The following is an 11070-nucleotide window of genomic DNA, read 5'->3' as shown; positions in this document are numbered from 1 at the left end:
TGTTTTAACCTACAAACTCCTCTGAAGGTTCTCTAGCCTGCCTGACAGGCTTGTCCGGCCACATGTGATTGCTCACAGCCTCCCAACCATGAGAGGCACGAGATGCTTTAAACCTTCTAAAAACAGGTTCCTTAGAAAAGTTAGAAAACCATTAGTATAAGTATAGTGGGCTGATTAGAAATTGTATTGGTGAAGGGTTTTTCATTTGTTTAGCCAATGTTTGCTGCTAAATCTCCACATCTCCTGTCCTTACACACACTAATGAATATATAGAAGAAATAAGTATTAACCTTTGATATAAATCACGTTAGACCTTAGGCTAAGTAAATTCTTTCCTTAACTAAAACCCACTACACCCTCACCCTATAGGAATGTAACTTTATTTGGGTGGTGTCTGTTTTAAGAATAATCACCCCTGGAGAAATAAGTGTTGACTGACCGCTATCACAAGGAGAGGGTCATAAATTGTCAGCAGGCCCCTGGCCAGAAGATGATGTAACACTCCTAAGACCTCTGTATACATTTGTATGAAGCACCTGACTTTGATAAAAGTCAGGACTGCTGACCCCGCATGACTTTTGCATAACATCTCAGTCTATAAAAGTAGACCATGGAAAATAAGGAACTGGGATCAGTTCCTTGAAAGACTGGTCTCCCCATGTCTCTCTCTCTCTCAAACTCTGGCTGAGTCTCCATCTGGAGCATGGAGCCCGCCATGCTTACTAATTATGCCTGGGCTTTTAATATCCAACCGGGGAGGCCTCAGTGTCTCCTCTCCTTCTGGAGAACGGAAGGACACCTGCGGCCTACGTAAGTGGTGCAAGCTTCTTGTCTTGAAGTTTTATTGGTCTCCCGCGTAAACCAAGCTACTCAGCCTCTTTTCTCCACTGAATTTTCCTGCTGAGCTATCCTCATTCTATTACTCTTTACATCTCTAATTAATATCTAATTGAAGCTATTGTATCCTGATCCTCGCCGACGCCATCCCCATTTCGAATACCCTGGATCAGCCAGGGCTGGACCCCGGCACTTCACACATGGGCTTACAGCTCCCCCACAGGAGGTGATGGAAGGAAAATCTAAAGCACCAGCAGTTTCATTTCAGGCTAAAGGTTTCCTCCAGTAAAGCCCACTTCTCAGGTTTTCTCTTGTGAGAGCATCAGAGTATCCATGATTCCCTAGAAGACACAGGGACCCATCAACAATGCTATCCAGCTAGGTCAGAACACACCTCCACAGACGAGCTGTAATAATAAAAATGGCAACCACAACAGTGGTGTGCTGGGACCTGTTCTAAGTACATAGAAGCATTTTCTCTTTTCCCACGTGCCTCTACAAGATAGATATCAGCACCTCTTTCTTATAAAGGAGAACAGTGAGGCTCAGAGCAGTTAAGTGTCTTGCCCAGAGTCAGAGAGCTGCTAAGTAGCACTGCTGACATTTGAACTCAGTTTTTTTTCTTTCTCTCCAAAAACTAAGTTTCTATATTACACTAAGCTGATTTGCTCGGTAAATACCACCTTAGACCTTCGAACAACCTTGGGTGAACCCCTCTCTGGGAAAGGCAGTGTTACACAGACTTTAGATGATTGCATCTGTTCCCTCCAGGTATTTTCATTAATTCAAACAAGCACACGCATGCAGGAGTCCTTATATTTCTGTGATTCTGGTCAACATATTACAGATGACGTCTCCTTTGGCTCAGTCAATCAGAGACAGAAAAGGGGACAAGAAAGTAAGTGAATGCCTGAAGAAATGCATGGTTTAGTGAGTGAGGAAGAAATTAAGTGAATGTATGAATGAGTGAGTGAATGAATGAATGAGGCATCCCACAAAACACTGAAATCCAGTTAAGTCAGTGAGTCATAAAGCTGCAGCTGGGATTTAGAACAGATATGAGATAGCAATACAGAGTGGGAGGGAGCAGTTCTAGAAAAGAGGCATAGAAATTCTCACAGAAATATTTGCAAGCTAAGAACACAGGCCTGTATCACAGAACAGGGAGACGACCACAGAGATCAGGCCTGGGGCTTCACTTGCAAGCGACAGATAAACGCACACAGGAAGGGCTTTCAGTGTTGCTAGAGAGAAGGAAGGAGGCGGGCAGCTCCGGCATCCTGCTTGGTGCCTTTGGCACAAGTCTGACTGCAGGCTTCGCTCCAGCCTGTGTCTTCAGCAACAGGACTTAGGTGATGGGAGAACCACAGGTCCTGGGAAGATCAAAGACAGGGGCTTTTATGCCTCAATTAAGGTTCTGCTTGTAAACTTTCAAACAATGTAGCCTTTCTGTGCTGGGCTGGGCAGAGACACAAAGACAAGAGCTGCGCCTTTTTGCAACAGGGATCCCAGGAGCCTCTGTAATTAACAGTTCCTCCTGCTAAAGGGAATATGCCTTTGGTACACAACGCAGCTTGTGTTTGAGAAAGGAAAGGTCTACTCACAGGAAACTGAGTGGGCCGTCTGCCCAGGACGGCCTGTCACAGCCTGATAAGGATTCAGGGCACACAAAGTTTGAGGTAAAGAATTAAGAGATAGAATTTCTCCCAGGAAAAGAGGGGAAGAGGGCTAGGAGCGAGGAAGCTGATAATCTGCTCTGTGTGGAAGGAGCATCACTGAGTCAGAAATCCTCCATTCCCTGTGTTCTGGCTTCTCCACTTTCTGTGTTGCCTTGGGAATTCATGGAAATCCTGAAATCCCACTTTCTTGTAAGAAGGGGTTAACAAGACTGCTCTTGAGGACTGCTACATTCAATCTATATTCCTGTTCTGAGAAAGTTTATTTCAGTATGCTCTTCCAGGCTTATGCTGATTCGTTGATAAATTTCCTATGAAGTCCTGAGTAAAAAATTGTTCTTCCAAACCAAGGAGTATTAATTACATTTCCTTTTAACCCAGTAGGATGTCCTGAATGACTTTGGATGACCTAGAGGCGGAGTCATACTCCTAAAATCAAGAATTGGGTCTCATATTGACAGGGACGGTTTGGAACAAATGGAGTTTATGGAAGAACCCATAAGAATATTAAGCAGTTATACTAAGGAAAATCCCATGAACAGAGGAACCTGGCAGGCTACAGTCTATGGGGTCGCAAAGAGTCAGACACGACTGAGCATCTGAGTGTAGCACACCATGTAGTATACTAAGGAAGGATGTCACAGTAAGTGCTGGTGCCAAGGAAAGCCCTGGAGACCTTGTGCAGTTAAATTTCCAGCCTTTGTGCTGGAAAGAACCTGCACAAACAGGAGTGAGCAGATGCGCAAGATGCAAAAGCAAAGGGCCAGTTTCTGGTGCTGAGGGAGAAGGCTGGACAGTCGCTATGTGTCACACATCTTCTCACAGTTAAGCCACTGCAGAAAAACTCAGACTCATCTGGAGAGTTGCAAAGCCTACATTCTATCCACTGAATTCCCTACCCCTTCTCCCATAGTGTGGAAAGACTGCTCATTCAACCGGGGGCCAGGAGACCAGGGTCAAAAGCAAGAAAAAAGGAGGTTGTGTGATAGCAACATCCTAACTCTACATGTATCTGCGTGTTTTCCCCCCGCCCCAGTCAGATGCCTAGGTAAAAGAACATCACTGAGTTTGAGCAAAAAGAGACAGAGAGAATATGTAGGTATGTATGTGTGTGTATATATATATCCCAAAGAGAAACGTTCAATGCTCTCACTTCAAACAGCCCATTCATCCCCCCAGTGGCCAGTGAGAACTCCAGGAGTCCGAACGTTTCCTCTGTAAATAAAGGGATGGAGACCATGCACACGAACACCCGCCAGACAAAGTCTTCTTCCTTTTATTCTCGTGTGAACGAAGGCGAGCGCCGCAGAGGCAGGCACGTGTGAGTCGGTCCGGCCTCCCTGCAAAGCTGAGTTCTGTCCTCCAGTACAGAGCCAGGGGAGTCCAGCCTTTCAAAGCCCCGTTTTGAAAGCTATCAGCGACTTGAAAGGTGGCTCAGATGTAATCTGCTCGCCGTTGCCGGCTGCACAATCAGCTCTGCGCCCGCAGGGCCGGGGGCCACCCCGACCCCTTGAGCTGGCGGCCCCCGCTGCCCCACGCATCCCTGCCGGGGCTCAAAGCCAGGGAGCCACGGTGAGGCCGGCCTGCACGGCGGCGGTGAAACAGCCGGCACTAATAAGTTCCACCCAGAGTGGTTACTGCGGCAAGGTTGCCCATGGGACTTCCGGGCATCGGGCTGAGTTTTCAGTTCTTTAAAAAGCTCACTTACTTCAAAGTTTTCCATTTGAAGCTGTTGAGAAAGCCTGATACACTCAAGGAAAGAAAAGACAGCAAGGTTTAAAAAAATAATAATTACACATACTCATACTCTGAAAAAATACTTCAAAAAAAGGGGTGGGGGGAAAATATTTTAAGCAACTGAGAAGAAAACCATGAAAGCATTAAGAACAGCCCCATCCACCCCCATACCTGACTCACTGCTTTGTAGCGACAGTGAGAGAGACTTAAGGGAAAGATGGAAGCTTTGGGCTCACCAGGAATTGGTGGTGGTTCACTAGGAAGTGGTGTCCACTTGCAGGAGTTGAGGCAAAGCCAATTCAGGGGAGCTAAGAGGGGAAGTCACAGACAAGGATTACAGGGGCTTTTTAGCTTAAAACACGTCATTTCCCCATTGCTAGTTCTGTAGCTTAGCAAGTAAATGTAAACATTTTCCATCCCCAAAGAAGTCTCTTCTGTTAAGCACATTCCCTCTATGGCTGTTTATTCATCAAACTTAGGTTTTATGTTTGGAGAAGGCAATGGCACCCCACTCCAGTACTCTTGCCTGGAAAATCCCATGGGCGGAGGAGCCTGGTAGGCTGCAGTCCATGGGGTCGCTAAGAGTCGGACTCAACTGAGCGACTTCACTTTCACTTTTCACTTTCATGCATTGGAGAAGGAAATGGCAACCCACTACAGTGTTCTTGCCTGGAGAATCCCAGGGATGGGGGAGCCTGGTGGGCTGCCGTCTATGGGGTCGCACAGAGTCGGACACGACTGAAGTGATTTAGCAGCAGCAGCAACGGCAGCAGGTTTTATGTTGCTTCCATCACAGACCAGGCAACAAAGCAAAAAAAGGTTAGGTTAACATGGCCTGGTGTGCCAGAGACCTGGATTCAAACACAGCCCCTGTGTTTTTCAACATGTTATTCTGACACAGATGCATAATAAAATATATAAATAAATAAACAAATGAAATAAAAAAAAGAAATAGGTGCAAGTTGGCTGAAGTTGGTTCCAATCCAGTACTCTGAAACAGATGTCCTCAACCTCCAGGATCTGATAGCTGGTGATGTGAGGCGGAGCTGAGGTAATAATAATAGAACCAAAGTGCACAGTATATGAAACACACTGGAAGCATCCCCAAACCATCCTCTGCCCCTCACCTCTGATCCTTGGAAAACTGTCTTCCATGAACCAGTGTGTGTTATGTGTGAACTTGGTCACTCAGTCAAGTCTGACTCTTTGCAACCCCATGGACTGTAGCCCACCAGGCTCCTCTGTTCATGGGATTCTCCAGGCAAGAATACTGGAGTGGGTTGACATTTCTTTCTCCAGGGGATCTTCCCAACCTAAGGATTGAACCTGGGTCTCCCACATGGCAGACACATTTCTTTACTGTCTGCACCACTAGGGAAGCCCCATCTCCTGTGTAACCTGGTGCCAAAAAGGTTGGGGACTGCTGCTCTAAAGAGATCGGGGCCTGAATGAAGGTATCTAACATGTAAACAATATCCATCAGGTGCAAAGGCCACGCAAGACTCCATGGAAGGAGAAATAAGAAATCAAACAAAACCTCAGTCCCTTGGGCATCCGTTATGCAGTAGAGTAGTATGTATGCCTGCATGTGGCAGAAGTAGCAAGGAGAGGAAAATACGAAAACAAAATTTTTACTGGAAGACGGGTGGGAGTGATAGTAACACAGAGATGATGGTCAGTGTCTGTGAAGCAGTAGCTGATAGGGATCAAGAACGTCAGCTCAGAATCCTTGTGGTGCCATTTCCTCACTGTGTGACCTTGGGCACATCACTTAACCTCTCTGTTCCTTAGTATCATATTCAACAATAGAGTTATTATGACTCTTAAATAGTATGTGCAAAATGCATAGAACCGTGCTTGGTATGCTTTAAGCGCTGAATAAATGTCCGCTGCTTTTTTTGTCAAGCCGTGTTGTAGGCATTTTGCATTTATAATCTCATTAAGTCTTCGCTGCAGTGCCATGACGTGTGTAAACGTATCCCTGTTCTATCGACAAGGAAACTGGGGCGCTGAGTGTTTGTGCCGCCTGTCCGGGGTTCACTCACCTAGGACACGAGGAACCAAGGTGTAGACTCTGCTCAGTCCAATTCAGGTTTTTCCCTTCAAAACTGTGTAATGTTGCCTCCCAGAACTCACACCAAAAGTGCAAGTTTAAATTTGACGTAATAAAAAGCTTTTCAAACGTGTCTCAAATATTCACTCTGTGCAGAGCATCTGCTAAGTATTGGGATGCAGAGAAAGCCAACCTAGTTCCAAGTTCCAAAGAGAGGATTAGTTCTACCCTACCCTTGTGCCAATTGAGGATTTAAAAAAAAAGTAGTCACCATTACCTGTCTCTGCTCTCCCCCTATCTACTCCTATGTTGTCTCTAAAATTGAAAACCTTGAAGTAAGTCAAAGGTGTTAGTAAAACAAGACCCTAAAGAAGGGTGACTACCTATCCAAGAGATTTTAGTTAACCTCCCATCCAATACAAAGATTGCCTTATAACGTCCTCAGAGGTTCTTGAAAACCTCCAGAGACAAGAGACTTGACTCTATTTGGGGGAATCCCTTTCCGTGGGCACATAGTTCCAAGTCCCAAGAATTTCTTCTTCTATGAAATGGTAAATTTCACCCATAATTCCACTGGAACATAAAAAATAAGTCTTATCCATTTTATTTTATTTTTTTAATTGCACCCATTCCTTCCCTCCACCTAAAGTTTTTCTCTGAATTCAACATCTCTGTGAATTCTCTGATCCTTCCTCAGAGAATATGATTTTTAGGCATTTCAACATCCCAGTGACTCACTCGGTAAGGCTGAGTTTATCAGTATGCACCTTAAAGTAAAGATACCAGAGGGATAAGCCCGGGTCCTACCAGAGCCTTATAGCCAACCTTCTGTTTGGGCATTGAACTTTGACGAGTGCTGTCTGAGTTAGCTTTGGCTTTCCTCCACCTTGGTGAGGGAGGATTTGGTGCAGCAGCAGTATTGTTAGTTCATCTGCATCTCTGCTGGGGACAGGAGAAGCAGGTAATTAATTGTTTCTCTTCGGCACTAGGCAGTGGGCTTTCTTTGGAAAAGTTGAGCATCCCTCAACCAGGAATGGCTTCTGCAATTACAGCTCTCCACCGCCAGCAGTTTGATTAATAGCTGGGAGGTTTCTCCTTTGCTGACAAATGAGAAAAAGAGAAATCAGATAGGGAGAAGCTGAATGCATTTGCTTAGCACATGGCTTGGCTAATGTTCTTTCCAAAGAAAGAACTGCAGCAATTTTCCAGGGACCAAAAGGGGGGAAAATCCCTTAAAAGTTTGCAAAGTAATGGATCCCAAAAGCAGATGTGCCAGTTCCTTGGGAGGCAGAACAGAAAAGGCTGAAATTGGAGGTCTCTGGAGCTAGAGATGATTACCGTTCACGTGGCACAGGTGGGATAATAAGGCCCGGAGAAGGGGACCTGGGTTTCCCAAGGTCACACACCTTGCCAAGTGCAGCAAGGTCAGCTGCCACCAAACTTCGCATTTCCCAAAGTCATAGAACCACTTCATTCCAGCAGAAGGGAAGATGAGAGAGTTGGGCCTTCCTATCACGTTGAAAGCAACTGAAGACCTGAATCCAGAACCCGAAACCCCTGGCCCAGTCCTCTCTCCCCTGTCACAGCTGCCTGTGGTGGGAGGTGTACTGAGTGACCTGGACTGAGATCAGTAAGAGAGAAACCTGCCACTTCATGAATTCTCACTGTTTCTAGCTTTCCCCTCCAGGACTGTCCTAAGCAATTAAAATCTCCTGCATCCTTGGAGATTAGAAGACAATGACCCTCTGCTAGGAGCATGGAGCATTCTCTCCCTGCCCAGCATCCCGAATTCCCAGAACCTCTCCCTGAAGGGCTTGGAGGGGATGGGATGGTGAGTTGATAAGAGCCAGCCAAGGAAGGAAATCTGAGGACTTTGGTGCTAAGCGATCAGCACCAAGACAGGCCAGCAAAGGCAGGGAAGAACCAGAGGCTGGAAAAGCAGGTGGAGGGCACCCAGAAATCTGAGGGCTGTTCCTGGGGCACAGCCAGAGCCGGGAGCTGGCAAAGGTACATATGGCATTATGTAGTCAAGGCAAGAGTTAATCAGAAATTAGGACCATTGAGGGGTGGTCAGGAGGCTGAGCAGCTGGGGTCCACAAGGCCATTCCCAGTGAACTCTTGTGTGTACTGTATTGGGATGACTTTTGAAAGCCCCAGGCCTTGTTCCCACAGGTGTGCTTAAGATCGCTGAGAATAGGGTGTGTCAGAATCTGGTAGATGCAGAAACTGACCTCTCAACGGAAAGGAAAGCCATGCCGTATCTCTAAGCTACAGGTAGACCCTGTGCCTGCATGTCTGCTCTTAAAACTGCATGACCTGGAGCAAGTCAATCGCTGAGCCTTCTTTTCCTCATCTATAAAGTGTATTTTAGTAATGATTAAATCAGATGACCTATTTGCAGGACTTAATATAGTGCTTGACACACAATAAAAACCAAATAGTATTCATAGAACTTCATACTACATATAACAACAACAAACTAAAACAGGTGAGAATGAGGAAATGCGCTAGAATGCACTCCAGTGCCGGAGAAGGCAATGGCACCCCACTCCAGTGCTCTTGCCTGGAGAATCTCATGGACGGAGGAGCCTGGTGGACTGCTGTCTATGGGGTCGCATAGAGTCGGACACGACTGAAGCGACTTAGCAGCCGCAGCAGCAGCACTTCAATGCACTGGAATGCATTGTTTGTGGCATAGATTAAATGAGGAACTGCAGACTTTCAACTACAGGCCAAATCCAGCCTACCACCTATTTTTGAGGACTCCAAGAACTAAGAATGGCTTCTGGTTTTGTTTTGTTTTCTTAATATTTATTTACTTATTTGGCTGTATCGGCTCTCAGTTGTGGCACATGGGATCTTCGTTGCATTATGCAGGATATTTTGTTGTGGCACATGGGATCTTCTTTGCATTATGCGGGATATTTTGTTGAGGTGCATAGGCTCCCCAGTTTTGGCGTGTAGGCTCAGTTGTTGCACCACAGGCTTGATTACTCCACAGCATGTGGGATCTTAGTTCTCCCTACCAGGGATCAAACCCTGCATTGCAAGGCAGATTCTTATCCACTGGACCACCAGGGAGGTCCCTGGTCTTTACATTTTTAACTGAGGGGAAAAAAATCAAAAGAATAATACTGTTTCATGACACACTGAAAAGTATTCAAAATTCAGATTTCTGTATCCATCAATAAAACTGTACTGGAATACACCTGTCCATTTATGTGCATTGTGTCTGTAACTGCTTTTGAGCAGCAAAGGCAGCGCTGAAGAGTTGCAACCAAGATGATACAGCTCTTGAAGCCTAAAATATTTCCTGTTCAGTCCTTTACAGGGAAAAGTTTGCTGATCTCTGGATTAGATCCTCCACCCTTGCCTCTAGCCTGCCATGTCTCTGGGGCTCCGTGCCGCCCTGGCTTCCTGGGTCTACAGGGAACTAAGATCCTACATGCCATGAAGCCATCGAGCCCTGTGGTGGGGACGGGGTGGGTGGGTAGCGGGTGCGAGCTGTGGATGTTCGGATGTGCGCTGTACCTCCCAGGTACAATGTCTGCACCCTCTGACACAGTTTGGTGATAATTCTCCACGTGAATGTGGACTGATAGACGAGGGTCTTCAACTCCCCGCAGAGAGTTGAAATAACTGTTTTCCCCAGAGTGCTTCCCCCCATAACTCCCCTGTGCAGAAGCACGTGCTCTTTGCAAGGTCCTAACAATTCAAGTCATAATGGAAGGGAATCTCACCCATTTTATTGCCATAGTTACCGAGATTGCAAGTTTAGATGCTGTATTAGCAGTAAGTGCACGGCAATAATAGAAGTCAGGGAGGAGGGGACGAAAAGGATTCTGGCTCCTGTTTCTCCCTACAGCATCCTTCAGGGCAAATATACCAGAGACAGTTTGCATTAAATTGCAAAGTTGGTGATTTTCTTTTAAAAAAAAAAATCCAAATAATTGCTTTAAAATCTCCTGTCTTCCCCTGACTGGTTAACCCTCACGCAGCTCACCTCATCCTGAAACAATGAAAAGGAGGTTAAAAGAAAACTAAGTGGCCAGGGTTACCATGGAAACAAAAGGGGAAGGCAAATGAAAGTCAATTTGAGGTTTAAACGCATATGAAGCAGATGTATGCGTGCGGACGTATTTGCATATAGATATCCATCTCCCCTCCTCTCTGCTCTCTGTAATGTGTTTTTCCTTCCGGGCCCACCTCATGGCCCTCTGTCTCCAGGGAGATTGTCCTGACAATTTCAAGCCCCAGTAATCTGTCTCTTCTGGAACTACATTTGAACCGTGGTCTAGACTCAGGAATCAACCTCTTCATATACAAAACCCTGGTCAGGAATTGTAAGAACCTTCGAGGTCGCTGAAGACTTCCTGCGGCCTCATCTCTGTGCCTCTCCTCTTGCTGTCCATGCCACCTGGAATGTCCTCATCCACTCCTTTCACCTTATGAACGTCTGTTGTCCTCCCAGCCTCTGTGTAGACAGCAGTTGCTCCACCCTGCTCTTCTCCACCCCTTTCCTGTTTTCAGCACCCCCCATACAAGGCTAGGGACCTTTTTTTGGCCACACCCCTTGGCATGTGGGATCCTGGTTCCCCTGACCAGGGATCGAACCGTTGCCTGCTGCATTGGAAACCTGAAGTCTTAACCCCCACTGGATGGCCAGGGAAGCCCCTGGGACCTCTTTTCAGTGCTGGCATAGCCCCCATCAAGGCTCTAATTACATTTAGTTGTGATCACTACTTACTTGGTTACTGCCTTCATCCC

The sequence above is a fragment of the Bubalus kerabau genome, chromosome 4 (assembly GCF_029407905.1).
Source record: "Bubalus kerabau isolate K-KA32 ecotype Philippines breed swamp buffalo chromosome 4, PCC_UOA_SB_1v2, whole genome shotgun sequence".
NCBI classification, from domain to species: domain Eukaryota; kingdom Metazoa; phylum Chordata; class Mammalia; order Artiodactyla; family Bovidae; genus Bubalus; species Bubalus kerabau.
Note: the sequence above shows the minus strand (reverse complement) of the source record.